This window comes from Diadema antillarum, unplaced genomic scaffold (assembly GCF_040938485.1).
Source record: "Diadema antillarum isolate AM-2024a unplaced genomic scaffold, OU_Dant_1.0 seq00000781_RagTag, whole genome shotgun sequence".
Classification (NCBI taxonomy): domain Eukaryota; kingdom Metazoa; phylum Echinodermata; class Echinoidea; order Diadematoida; family Diadematidae; genus Diadema; species Diadema antillarum.
This window is the reverse complement of record NW_027271669.1, coordinates 803,152-817,720: the sequence shown is the minus strand read 5'-3', so window position 1 is coordinate 817,720 and position 14,569 is coordinate 803,152. Positions and strand designations below refer to the sequence as shown.

Here is a 14,569-nt window from a genome sequence, read left to right as displayed (position 1 = left end):
CATATTGAGATAAGACCTTTGCCCGGGATCTTCCCTTTGATAGAGTTGATAAGCTGGATCAAAGTGATGCAAATTAATCAAATGACTAAAAAGTGTTTAAAATCCAACAAACAGTGACTTTTACTTTTTATTTTATTGAGTGTGTGTGTGTGTGTGTGTGTGTGTGTGTGTGTGTGTGTGCAATTGTGTATAATAGTTAGCCTCTCTCTCTCTCTCTCTCTCTCTCTCTCTCTCTTAATGTAATACCGACAAAATAAAACATGACTTAAAAATGTTTGACAAAAAAATGAGTTTAATTGCTACGTGAAAATCCAGTAACATATGTCCTTATAGTGACATTTTTTACATCGTTTTATTCATGCGACCATGGCGTAAAAATCGAATACGAGACTGTTTTCCAATGAAAAAAGAAAGAAGTCATACCCATAACTAAGGAGTTACATTCTTCCACAATATCACAAACATCAAAATGGAAAATATCTAAAGAATAAAATGAAAATGAAGATAAATTATATCTGTATATTTTCTGACTACAAACTGAAGAACAATAATATTCAAAGAACGTACAATGATGAACAATTAGTTCACACGAAGAATGATTATTTACGTGCAGCGCTTCAGTTTGCTGAGCAGAGCAATGTTTTTACCAATACGACCATTCTTTTTCTTTAAAAAAAAAGAAGACAATACAATATCTTCAGGATTGCACAGTGAAATTCTGTCCTAGTACACAGTCTTTATAGAGTCATCTTTCTATTTTGACACAACTTTGTAAAACAAACAGGCAGAAGTTATCAAGGAAGGGAAAAAGCAGGCATAGAAAGAGTTGTTAATTAAACGAATATCTCACATCATAACACTTACAATAAAACAGAAGAATTGCAATGAAGTGACATTCTTTATCTCGGATGACATCTCACTAATCTTTTGGGAACCATGCCATCACAACAACCCACCTATCTGCACCCAATCAAAATCCGCACTTAATTTTGGCGTATGGCATCTTGTCCAGGAATGTACGGACAGGATTCGAAAGATTAGTCTAGTACCTTATTCAGTGTACCACTGTGCAGGGAGGTTACCATGAGCAGAAGAAGAAACGGCGACAGAAGAAAGATGAAGGCAAATAGGACATGGAGGGAGAAAAGATAATGAGAATGAGCAAAGGTTTTCTGACCGAATCATGAAAAAGAAGTCTCGAATTTTAACGTTACCAACTTCATTAAATTCACTACATAATTTGAATCCTCTTTTCAATAAGTGGCATGAATATTGACAAGAAGAAACTTAAAACAATTTGATTACAACAATTAGGAAACAACAAATTAATCATATTTAACTAAGTACACGGATCGGGTGCGTAGTGTGAATATCCTATAAATCATTAGAGTGTGACTTGCTTCGAATAACGTTTCTTGCATCAGAGATCAGTTCGTTCAGAAAAGGCTTACAACAGATTTCGTCGTGACAAAATATACCAGGGCCGGCGGAGCGTTTTTAAAAGTGGGGAGGGGGGCCAAAGTGGTGATACCTTATGTATTCCTTTGCTTTCCTTTCCTTCCGCCGGACATGAATACTACTGCATAAACTGTACCGCGTCCAGTTACAACTGAATGCAAATGTGTATAATAACTCATTACGTTGTAATTCAAAAGAATGAAATAAATCACTACAAGTTACACAAAGTCAATTTATCTCCGTCAGTAATCAATACACGTGTTTGTATTTTTTTTTCTCTGCAATTTCACTCGCGACTTCTGGGAAATTACATGGTAAGCTCCTTCATGTAGAAATGTTGAACTCTACAATGGTTACAAAAGTCATGCTAAGTAATGAGGATAATAATAAGGTCCTATTTATCCAGGGTGGTAGCCTCTTTGATGTTAATACTGCTCTTCCAGAGGGTTCTGTCTTTATTACTATTCCCCAACATTACCAGAGAGCTGTTCATTTGTATAAACACCTGGGTCAAGAAGGACCTTGTCCAAGGATGAACCCACGAGGGGTTCGAACCCAAGATCTTTACAGACAAATCCAGAGCCCATCATATCACTGCCGGTACTCCTGATACTCGGTAGCTTTACATGTTTTCCTATCTATGGTAAGACACTTGTTCACAGACAGGCGGTGTGTATGAGACTCTGGGAGTTTCTAATAGTATAATACATATGTATTTTTATGTTGCTGTTATTTGTTTGTTGGTTTGCTTGCTTTTTTTGCGACCATAAAGAGTGCAATCTGACAGAGGATGTACGCTCTGTGCGTACGCGTCTTATGCAACGCTTCTCAAAGTCTACAAAGACTTCACCTTGCCAAAAATTAGCCCGCACACACAAGCACACAAATAAAACAATCAGATGGAACCACAAAATCGAAGATGAATTTGCAAATAATTTGTTTAAATACTGGTAATGACCTGTCTTCCTCACTTGTGCATTTGCACTTTTTACATGTCATACGTTTGTCTTTATATCAGGAGCAACAACATCAACGGACTAACAAACAGCGAAAGAGATGAAAAAAAAAAAACCTAACTTGTAGAACTTCAAAACATACCATCAAAAATCAAATAAAAACAACGAAAAGGCATACACATATTCGACAACACATGTACGGATGCGGGGTTCTATCCAAATTTTTTTTAATACCACAGATTGGCATAATGCCACAATTATTATGACGATACAAATATTATACCACATCAATAGACTGTACCAGACAATCCAAAATGTTCTCGACTTCAGTCTCGACACGAATTGTTCCCCTCGCGAAAAGGAGTACCGGACTCGACTTGACGCAAAGGTTTGAGGTCAGGGGTCAATGTGGAATGACATGATTGTAGTAATTAACAATCAGTGGCGTCATTTCGTTTTCTACCACCTCTTGTGACAAAGCTCCTCATGCTAGTCTGTGGATCGTAGTCATCGATCCGCAAGCTCTGCTTAGTTACAGTTACGTATTTCAAAACATGATGCAAACGAGAACTGCTTTGCCGAATGATTTCAACTCAGTCTTACACACGGTACTTTCATGGCACAGTCAACTATAAGCCATAATATGATGAGCCATTTTCTTGGTGATTATTAAAACGCCTCATAAAAACATTCATGTTACATAATCCATGTTCTGACAATAACAACCAACATCTCAATGTGCTTAGCTTATTCTTTCATGGCTTATTCTTTCACATTCGCATTTGTTAGCTTTACATAATAATAATTATACAGTTACATATTCTTCCACTTTTAAAACAATGGTGCTTAATAAATTGGACATCATTCATCTCGTTGAGAAGAAATAACACAGACCTTTACATTCGTGAAAAAAAGATAATTCGTTGTATTTCCATGAGTAATGAAATGTACAGACACTAATTTATTATGCTGCATAATTTCTAATATATACTACATGAATTCGAGTTCAAAAATTAAAGGGGTCGGTGCAATATAGTGCTCACCCACACAATAGTCATTTTGAGATAATCGCTGTTGAATGTTTGGAAAGTCTATACATTGAACATTAAGAAAACATGAATGCATGCATTTTTAACATCTTATTGGTTGAATTCAAATATGATATTTTCATAGAGGTAAGAGTGAAGGATAAGGATTATGAAAATGCATGTAACTCAATTTTGACAAAAGTGTGGATTAGCACTATATTGCGCCGACCCCTTCAATTGTATTAACTGTTGAAAGCTTAGGTGCGCTTTGTGCCTATATGAAAAAGTAAAAGTCAAAATTCGCTTTCGCAACTTGCCATTAAAACAGTCGTAACGTAGCACTCAGTGCGTTTGATTGTTTGTTTGTCTGTTTGTTTTCCCGACTGTTGGCAGAAAAGAAAGAAAATATGTGTCACAACCAACGAGGTAACTACACTAATTTGGTCCAGATTGATGGAAGATATAGTGTTCATGTACTACCCGACAATTGAAAATGTCCGTTTTATGTCGATGTGTTGAAGATGACGTCCTACATTGTTTCAAAACGGAACGTTTTCAGCACGTCGACCTGTGAAACAACACTCTTAAAAACGCAGTGCTTTAAAGTTTCCACTTTAAAAACGATCGTGACTAAGAATGCTCAATAAAAATGGTCAAAACCATGAAGTGAAATAAGTATCATGTGATAACGAAACATCCCAGCTTCACTGTAGTCAGCGAGCCAAACACTTCAGCAGTCTGTCGCCCTCTTGCGTCTCGTAAGCGAAGATCGCCGATGTATGTGACTGCCCGAAGGCAACTGCACATGACGTACATATAAACGGTTGATCCAAACAAATTAAGTTCTCCAGTCAGTCAGTTCTGAAATCGCTACGAACTTTTAACGTCGTCATTGCTGACTAGCCAGGGAAAGTCGTCCACAATCTGACACAAATAAACCCTGGACACAGCACACATTGCTTCGCCCGTTCACTATAACCGTACTTACATTTTACCCCATAGTACGTCAGCCTATACTTCTATGAAGCTCTCAATTACTCTTGACTAAACAGGCAGAATTTGCGAGCACTTATTCAATTCACACGAAGTTATTTCCTTATCCTCTAATGCAGTCGATTCGCAGATAATGAACTGCATAAGTTCCGCCGAAGTAGACCTAAACATAGTGCCACTCATAATTAGTTAACAATGATGCACTTGCTCGTACATTTCCTTCCCCATGGCACCAAAAAACAAAACAAGACAAAAACAGTAATAAATAAATAGATAAATAAATAAATAGATGTGCTTGCACATTTTGCAGAAACATCAAGTAGAAAAAAATAAAAGCAGACGTCGATTGATCAACACAACCAACACTTTGGGCTTTCTAAAAACAGTGAAAAAGCACGTGAAACCAAACCATAACAATACTCAGTTCTTTGAGTGCTGAATGATTGAAACTTTTTGTCTTGGCTAAATGAACCGTTCCTCTGCTATGTAGAGAGAATAAGAAAGATGTAACTGACAACCTCCCCTATCCCTTTCTCACACAATAATCCCCGTAAAGTACTGCGGTGGATTGTACCAGGACGATGCATGATTCAACATAGTCTCCTCGCTCCCTCTTGTTGATTAATCCTGCAAAGTAGGACTACATGACTGTAGTTAATTTATTCCTCGTTTGGACTTGCAGGTATTATACAAAATTAGGTGCTCTTTAATAACGCTTCCACAATCTACCTCACGAGATACACGCAAAAGTCATCATTGCTGTGTTTTATATCAAAACACAATTTGAATCTGTCCCCTGTTATTACAAATGTTCTTAAGACTTTGTTTTATGTTTTTGCTAAATATATATGTGTTGTTTCAAGATCAGAATAATGTATATGCGATAGTGTCGATAGATAAGCTTACAGCTTTTAACGTGTACTGGACTTTCATACGTGAAAAGTTACGATATTCTCTCGAAACTCCCCTGCTAACTCCATTACCGGCATTTACGCTTAATTTTTCTCATTAGCCCAAAAGATCAATGGATGCACTTTCAGATCTCTTCGCTGAATGCCGAGTTTCTCCATCTGTTAAACCAGGTTACAGTCTAATCAAATGCGGGGAAGATTTTTGTAAAAGCGATTCATACTAGTATGTCGTACTCAAGACAATGAATAGTGGACTCTCAACCACAAAGCATCAGAAAACAGCACGACACGGATGTTGTGGACGCGTACGGGGCCCCTGCGCACGTGCGTGTGCGTGCACGTTTGTAGAGCTTTGCGCATGATCTATTGTCAATACTGTAATTTTTCTATGAAGGGAGATTGTTTTTTAGAGTGCTCACTTGCAGAGGTAGAATCCTTAGGGGCCTATACTGTGGTTATGAGATGGAAAAACGTTTTCAACCACAGTGCGTATTCACTGGCAGAATACAATAGCATCACTTTCAGATTTCTATTGCTCACGTCTTTAGTTAACTAAAAAGACGTCTCCTATACCCAACGCCAGTTTCTGCGTGTGATGTGTTATCATAACTGTGTCGTTTACCATATATCTGTATTTTCATTCGGTAATTGACGAAACTTATTTTTGTTAGTTTTTTAAAATTAAGTTTTCAATAAAAATGGTAGTTTCCCTTGAACACGCTATTCAAAACATATTTTCGAAATGTGTATTCGTACCTTTTTAAAGTACTGATGGCATGGTGTATGTAAGTAGGGGTCACATTCCGCAAGGGTCGTTAGCCCCTTTTTCAACGTACAATTTTTATGTATATAAAGTCAAATATTTTATTTTTTTTTTTGTGCGGCCACTGAATAATTTTCGGCACATCATGGTTATTGCACGCAAAGCTCGTGTAAGACTTTTATTTACAGTGCTGATATGGGCCCTCTACGGTGTGTGGAATGTAAAATAGAAAAGAGGTCAGCTTGTATCATTGTTAGTTTCTCCAGGACCATGATTAATACTTTTGTCTTTTTCTCTTTCTCTCTAGAAGTGATCTGTAAAAATGAATACTAAGTATTTTTTCGAAAGGCCACGTAATAAGTTTCACAACATGCGGTTCTTTTTGAAACGACAGCATTGCCTCTCCATGCAGCAATTACTTATAGACCTCACGTAGGAAAAAGAAAGAGAAAAAGAAGAGGAGATGAAGGAGGGGAAAGAGGAGGAGGAAAAGGAGGAGGGGAAAAAGGAGGAGGAAAGAGGAGGAAGAGAAGGAACAGGATGAGGAGAACAGAGGAGGAGGAGCGAGGAGCAGGGGTAGGGAGCACGAGGGAAGAGAAAACAGGAACAAGAGAAGATGCAGGAACAATCAGTTTTAATATCACACCATCATCATGAGCGTCGCAATCGCCTGGAAAAGCAATGTTTTGTTTGTTTTGCTTGTTTTAAGAAAACTGTTTGCATAGCCTAATCACCCAGGCTGTGTACGGTGCACAGTAAAACATGTTTCCACGTGATATCTGCCCCCAGTTTTTTGATTGAAGACTAGTCTTGCTCGAAGACCACTTCCGATGGACACTGTCGTTCGTGGGTTTTTATGTCGAGGAAACGTTTCATCCACACACGATTGCAGGTGGTTTTCAAAACACACAGCCTGGAAAAGAGGGCGCGATCCTTGACCACTCCAGTTTCACCCACGGAAACTCATTCACGCCTAACTAAAACGTCAGTATACCAGTGATAAACGACAACCCGGTTAAACTGTGTTGCAGGGCACCATACATAATAATTAATTGGAGTAATAAAACACGATCATCGCGTTTTTTGTAGGCGTGCACCTGTAGGGAGAATTCTTGACATGCCGACGATTATGAAAATCAAGTTTTTCTCTCTTTTTTTGACATGAAAGCCGAAATAAGAATAATAAAAAAAAAAAAGCAACAAACGACAGCAAAATCTAAATCAATCAGTACTGACGTTTCTCTCCCTGGCTTAAGTTTCACAGGGAATTGCAGTAATTGTGCCAGCGCCCTGAAATGGGGGCGAAGCTCAGGTGCTGTGGAGCGTTGTCATGGTTTACGCATCGCTAGAAAACAGCGGTGCTATGACACACCGTTTTACGCGGATGGAAAAACGATTCTCGCCTCAGCGCTCAGGGCAACGTCGAGTTTTTTTCCCCGTCAATTACGAAAAGGTCAGACGACTTTCGTAGCATTTTTCAATTAATATGAGGGAGGAAAAAAAAAAAGCTCAGGCGACGGCTGTCCTCCCAGCCGGCTGCACCCGACAGGCTGCCGTTTGCTATGAATACAGCTTCCGGCACAGGTACATGCTGCAGAAAACACGTGAGGACAAAAGAGGGGCGCCTATCGCCATCTGGACAAACGGGCCCACACGGGAAAAATCTGGCGTGACTTCATAGGTCGCTGCGAAAGCCTCGCTGAAAAACTCTCCAGCATGTAAGATAGACCCCGTGCAGAACTCGCCGTTGTCGAAAAAAAACTGTCTCGAGTCCCGAGTAGATGTCGTTGACGATGAGCGACTTCAGTTTGAGAGCTGCCGTGGGTCCCACGGAAGCATAAACCTGTGAACAAAGTGGACAGGAAAAAAATCCTTCAACTGCTACTGTACAGGTGGAAATGTATTCAGCATTTTATTTAATAGAACAAAGAAACGTACAGTTCAGTTTGAAACATGTTATTTCTCAAAAACGTAGAACCATGCTAACATATCTCCGAAATTTCTCAACAATGACTTTGAAAAGACTACCACCACGATGAAAGAGGGAATGTCTGTTTTGTTCAGTTTAACCAATTCACTACAAGACCCTAAAACCAGTAGTTAGACATGACTGGTCTCACTAATGAAAATCATGCAAACACAATGAACACAATAGATGTTATAGACAGACCGACTTCTATCTTTTTTTTTTTCAATCACACTTATTCAAAGTCTAATTCGCGCCAGGTCGCTGCAAAATGATAAGGTTCGGCAAATTTTCTGACTGTATCGGTGAATGCTTTCGTTAGTTAGATTTGGTTTATGAGCAAGTGATGAGTAAATGGAAAATGCAGCTTTGGGGCTGATAATAATAATTGTCTTACAATGTAAGATTAAGCTTTACTATCAATGTACTATCAAGATAGATCATTCAATGGAAAGTAAAACAAGATCGTGAAGCAAAGATGCGGGGATTCAATGTCAACTCCGATTATTCTCGGACAAATTAAAATAACTCGCAAGCTTTGAACTAGTGTATCATTTTTGTCGTTGCTGTTGTCAGCATTGAAAACTCATGGTGCCAAAAATCGTATCTCATTTTTTAGCATACATTTACGGAATAATAATACGAGGCAAAAAGATAAATTGTTTGTTTATGATGTCTCGTTGTGCGATAGTACATTTATTAAAAAGGTAAATTATAACAATTCATAACCGTCTATATGGAAGCCAATTCCGGGTCATTCAATCAAGAACACATGGACTAAAATGACGAGTAAGATCTTTTTAGGATTTTCCGTTTAAAGGGGAAGTTTAAGGGATTCAATTAATGCAGAAATATTAGCGAACAATCTGATAAAGTTAGAGAAAAATCGTCGAATTGTTTCAAGAGTCAAGAGTTGTTAACATTTTCTTTATGTTATATTCTGCAGAAAAGATAATGTTATTTTGTCTTTGCGTGAGTGAAGATAGACGACAGGCGAAAATTGTTTGGCATATTCACAGCAACCCTAACTCAGTGCAGTTTAAAGTGGGCGATTCTTCCGCCAAAGTGGTTTAGATAACCTACCTGCTTCTCACGTTTCGATAACACTATGACAACGTCATCTCCGCACTTTCCAAAGCGCCAGACGTATCTCCGAAGATAATCCGCATAGTTTTCCGCCGTCACAGGATCCCTGTCACGTGACAAAAGTGGCAAGGGAGAAAAAAAAGCATCAAAATCAGACAAGATTAAAAATAGTTCACATTCCTTTCAACTCTACCTCTCCACTAGATATCATACTTCTGAATTATGCTTTAAAAGGCTCTTTTTCATAAACAGTAGCATATACTTGTGTAACACATAGTTACATGACTGAGGTATACAAAGCGAATATTACTCTCTTCAAGATAATGTCTGGACACATGATAACTGATACCCTATAATAGTGGAGAGTGACTTATAAAGTGTCCAAATCAAACTACGTAAATATTATGACATTTTGCTCTGAGGCAAACGTTTCTCATGTAAGAAATAATGTGTATATATATTTGTTGATTTTTTTTTGGTGGTAATGATCAGTCTACCCTTAACCGTCCACGTGACTAATGTCCATCAACTGGTCTTGCGTAATTCCGATTTCATTAGAAAAGACAGCAAAAACAAAACAAAAAACAAAAACAAAACAGACTCATTGGTTATTATCGTTTGCAAAAACATTAAGGTGCATGATTTAAACGTTATGAGCTTTGTAAACTGGCATTATTTCTCACACGACGATCTGTCGAATCAATGTCTCAAAAACATGCCAATTTCTGTTTTAAAAAAATATGCTAATTTCTAAATATGGATTTTTCAGTGACTCTTCTTTTTTCTTTAAAATACATTTCCGCCTTGTATCACTGCACGAGCCGACCTTTAAGCTGCTTGAAGATATACTCCGGAGATATTTAGCTCTCCCACGCAGATAATGAGAATCTTAGCCTTTCTCGTTGTCATAACAACGCGTGGCGCTTTTCCTCACTTTCACTTCATAGCAAGAGAAGAAATCACCGGCCAGGGCCCCTTACTTATTCGTAGATAAAGCCTAGCTGTAGGCTGGTATATTATGCAGTTTGTCCATTGTGAGCTGTGACATTTCTCTGACGACAGAAAGCCGAATGCATTTCGTGTCGGGCGGATGCAGCGATTGCACTGGAACCATGCTCGAATTACCAATATGCTCATACCACGTAACAGAACGAGAAGGAAAATAACGATTACCCCTGCGCTACAGACAACGCGATTACCGTTGACATGGGTGGTGATATTGCTTTAAGGTGGAGTTTGCATTCCAGACAAAGATAGATAAAGGTGAAGTAAGACCAAAAAAAAAGAATGGAACTGATCTAAAGGAAAAATACACTACATGGCTGCATATATTTCGTTATTTCAAAGAGCAACACATTAAATTCATTGTATGTCCGCTACAAAGAGCGCAAAACAAGACGGCAAAATGACAGAGATTTTATAACAATCTGACACAAGACGTAATGGGATTTTAGACTTGTACATGTTTTCACGATGATATCTGTCACAACAATATAATTGTGTTAATTTGAAGGGATTAAGATTATTATCAGCTCACAAGTCTATGCATAATACAAAAATTTTCATCAAATCTCTCTTTTTAATGAAATCAAAATGCCTTAATCGAATCCATCACAATTATAGATCATTGTAGTATAGTGTAAGTAGCCATTATTACGTGATAGTTGATAGGGGAAATCCGAAGTACAAAAAAATGGCAGTAAAAAATATCACTATATTGGTCTCGCCAGATATTGATGTCACTATTAAAACATGGGACACTGTAAGATTCATTAAACTTTGCTGGTATCATTTAATAGTGGAATATCCATCTATCCATCTATTTTGGTTTAATTTTACTTCCTGTCCTGCAACTGATATACTTCAGCAAAGAATAAATTTCACATTCAATACCAGTAGAAGTAATCGTTCACTTGGACATTTTCCAGAAAAAAAAAAAACACATGCATTTATGATTTTTTTTTTCGTAATTTGGCTATGATAGAGAAACAAGAAATTGGAAGACACCTCGCTATTACTCTTTTCATTTTTGGGGTGGGGGACGGGGTGGGGATGGGGTGGGGATGGGGATGGGGTGGGGATGGGGTGGGGATGGGGTGGGGGATGGGGTGGGGATGGGGGTGAAGATGGTGACAGGAGGTAGGTTAAATACGGAGACCACAGAAAGGGCAAGCAGAGACAAAGGCAAATATTATCGGTTTGCTCACTGCCTGGAGTGCGGTAGGTAAGGCAGTATGGCGATGGATATGGTGTACCCCTTTGATGTGGTGTTACACTTGTATTCCACAGCGTCACAAGCACATTGTGTTTCCGACTGTATCTCCTCGAGTGTTCGGTCCAACTTATCGGCTGCAGATAAATTGGGGAGAAAAACAGACGAAAAAATGTCTCGGTTTGAGAATAGTTACGGGCAACAAACGGAAGATACCAACATGTATTCTAGGTTTTCCCGGCCAATTTCGCACTTTTGTCAGTCCAATTCTTTATTCAATTTAGGAAAATTTAGCGTAGATGACATGTTCGGTATTTCAATTTTATGATCTCTTCATTCAAATTCATTTTTGAGCATTCAAATTACATTTAACCTCATTCTAATTAACACTTTTTCGATTTAAATTCGTAAAACAAGCACCATTTCGTTATTCGTTCATTAAATTTAGAATGATATGATCACGTGATCACGTATATGCTGCTCTCGTTCTATCCAATAACATCTTTTGCAGTCAATTTAGCAAACATGTTTATGCTATGGTTCTTTCTTTACTTTATAAAACATAGTTATTGTTTTGTAAGTATCATAATACACTTCATATTTTCGTGTTCATTTTGGAGGTTTTGGCAACAGCTTCTTTTTTTTCGATGTGCTTATTGAGTCAAGGTTATGATCATCAAATGTTCCTATAATTCTTTCTCTGTCTTCTTGAAATATACGTCTGTATCTAACTTGTGCTGTCATGACTGTAAGAAGATGAAGTTAATCTGTAGTATTGGTACATGTAGGCCTATATGTATGAAAGAAAAGGGGAGTCACGGAACAACAAACTCGAGTTATATCGGGTCAAAAAGGGATGGATGAAACAAAAAATCACATAGAAATGCACACATTTAAATGTTCTCACCAATTCAAAAAAATAATAAATAACATGACGTTGATTTGCATTAAAATGTTCGGAATTTGACTGCCCATTCGCGAAATTGAATGACTCAAGTATACCTTTTCGGCGAATGGTGGCGAATTTGAATGAACGTAGAGTACAAGCCAATTTGAATGCCCTTTTCACGGATTTGAAAGCCGCATGTGCAAATTTCATCGATCGAAATGCTAAATTGAAAGCGTGAGTTGCAATTTTGAATGACAGACTGTGCGGTAACGAGGTGCTTTTGCTAACTTGAAAGAACCTTCTATCAAATGGACTGACAAAAGTGCGAAATTGGCCGGGAAAACCTATACTATTCATTCTCGTTTTAAACATTTCGACAACTACAACGAAAACACATTAAAAACAACAAAAATAGTGTTATGTGGAGACACACATACCCCTTGCACTGTGTCTCCTGGACGATTAACAAGCATATAGCATGGGGGGGGGGGGTATACAAAGCCTTAATGTTAGGATGGATATACAGTTATCAATGCCTCCTGGGCTTTATTTTGTCTGAAACAAAGAGGGATCCCTTACAGTTAAACACTGACAACGGAATGGAACCATTGTTTACGAGAACCTGACGAAACGGCTTTTTTTTTTTTTTTGATGGTGAAGACCTCCTTGCAGAGGGGGCTAAATCCCTTTTCATAAAAACACAGTCAGTCATAACTGTCAGTAAATTGACTGATAATTCATTATCAATCTGTCAATGATAACAGTCTGACAGAAACAAGTTAGCAGTGTGTGTGTGAGAGAGAAAGATATTATGCGTGTATGCAAGACTGTTGAAGAGAGTGCTAGGAGAGGAAGAGAGAAAGAGAGAGAGAGATGAACGGAGCAAAATCTGTTAGTTACTTATAACAAAATCTATGCCAAAGAGTCTCACCGTCTGTTCTTGAAAGAACGGAGAAAGGATCGCAGATCCAAGATAGGCGCCCTCCACGGCCACATAACCTGACGTCTATCTGGGGGTTGTACATGAGGTTGGCATTCGTGAGGGGCAGGGAGTGTAAGGCGACGAGATGGCATACCAACATGATGACGTGGGTCCAAGGAAAGCCCACTTTCATGATCACATGACTTGAAACGTATCGTGAATCTTCGCTACCATGGCTCAGAACAGAGTCCAAGAATCAACCTAGATGCAATCTAAATGCACACTTATCATATCTGCTCACTGGTTCATACATCCTGCTTTTCATACACGAAATAGAGTTATTCCGAGAGGCCAGAGCGTGAGTGAAGACACATTCTTTGCGCCATCCAACAAGCTCTAACATAGAAATCCTTAATGAAGGTTGTGGCGTTAAATCAAGCCTTTAAGGCGGCTTTGGCTGATTGGCTTCAATCGGCGCGTAACATCGCAAGAACCTGTAGGCGGGAAACCAAGCCGTTTTGGAGACATTCGCCGCAGAAGGTGGAGATGGGATCGCCGGTTGTTTTCTCCGTTATAACGATGTTACTTGACCTCGCTTGGCGACTACTCATAATCATCTTAAGACGCCGTCAAAAGACTGGTTATAGAGTGATCAAGTATATCGGTACGTGCACTCGCTTTACCGTGGCGTGCTGCCTATTTGTCCCGTGTGGAGGTGTCTGTAGATTTAGTCGCACCGTCGAAGGACAGTCAGACTAGTGGGTAAAGCGACGTATGGACATCGTTCGAGTACACCCCACATTCCCGTCAAGTGTGAACTTATCCAACAGAGATATCACGAAGAATCTGAAAGAAAAATGCGATGAAAAGAGAATGTTTTTACTTATGGACAAACTCATGTATGGATTCATTTTTACTAAATAAAAGTTATTAATAGAGACTACCAAAATATTTTTCATAAACTTTTTTTTTTGTACAAATTGGCTGCAAATCATTGGGAAGAATAAAAAAATAAGAGTGGAAAGACAGAATAAGAAAGCATTATTACGAACACACCAATTCATAAAGTAATCAACAAAATACTGATAGTGACATTAAAATGTATGATGAAGAAGGTTAAACAATAAACCTACAACTTTAAGGATATCTTGAACAATAACTTAGGCATTCACTTTCTTTTTCATAAATTCTCAAATGAGAATATATCATTTTGCAACTGACACTTTGATTTGATTTGGTTTAACTGAGTTTTGAAGTGTGTCATGTACAAGCATTGTTAATAACAAAGTATTAAGGTAACACAAGACCAAGGGAATTAATGAAACAACAACAGGCGAACAAACACAAAATATGGGTATAATATGATGGATACATGATATTATAAC

The 14,569-nt window shown here is 38.3% G+C and overlaps 1 pseudogene; it reads right to left on the bottom strand.

The window, feature by feature from the left end:
* Positions 1–7,669: 7,669 nt before the first annotated feature.
* LOC139739066 (uncharacterized) lies at positions 7,670–13,989 on the bottom strand (annotated as a pseudogene).
* Between the last annotated feature and the right edge of the window lie 580 nt (positions 13,990–14,569).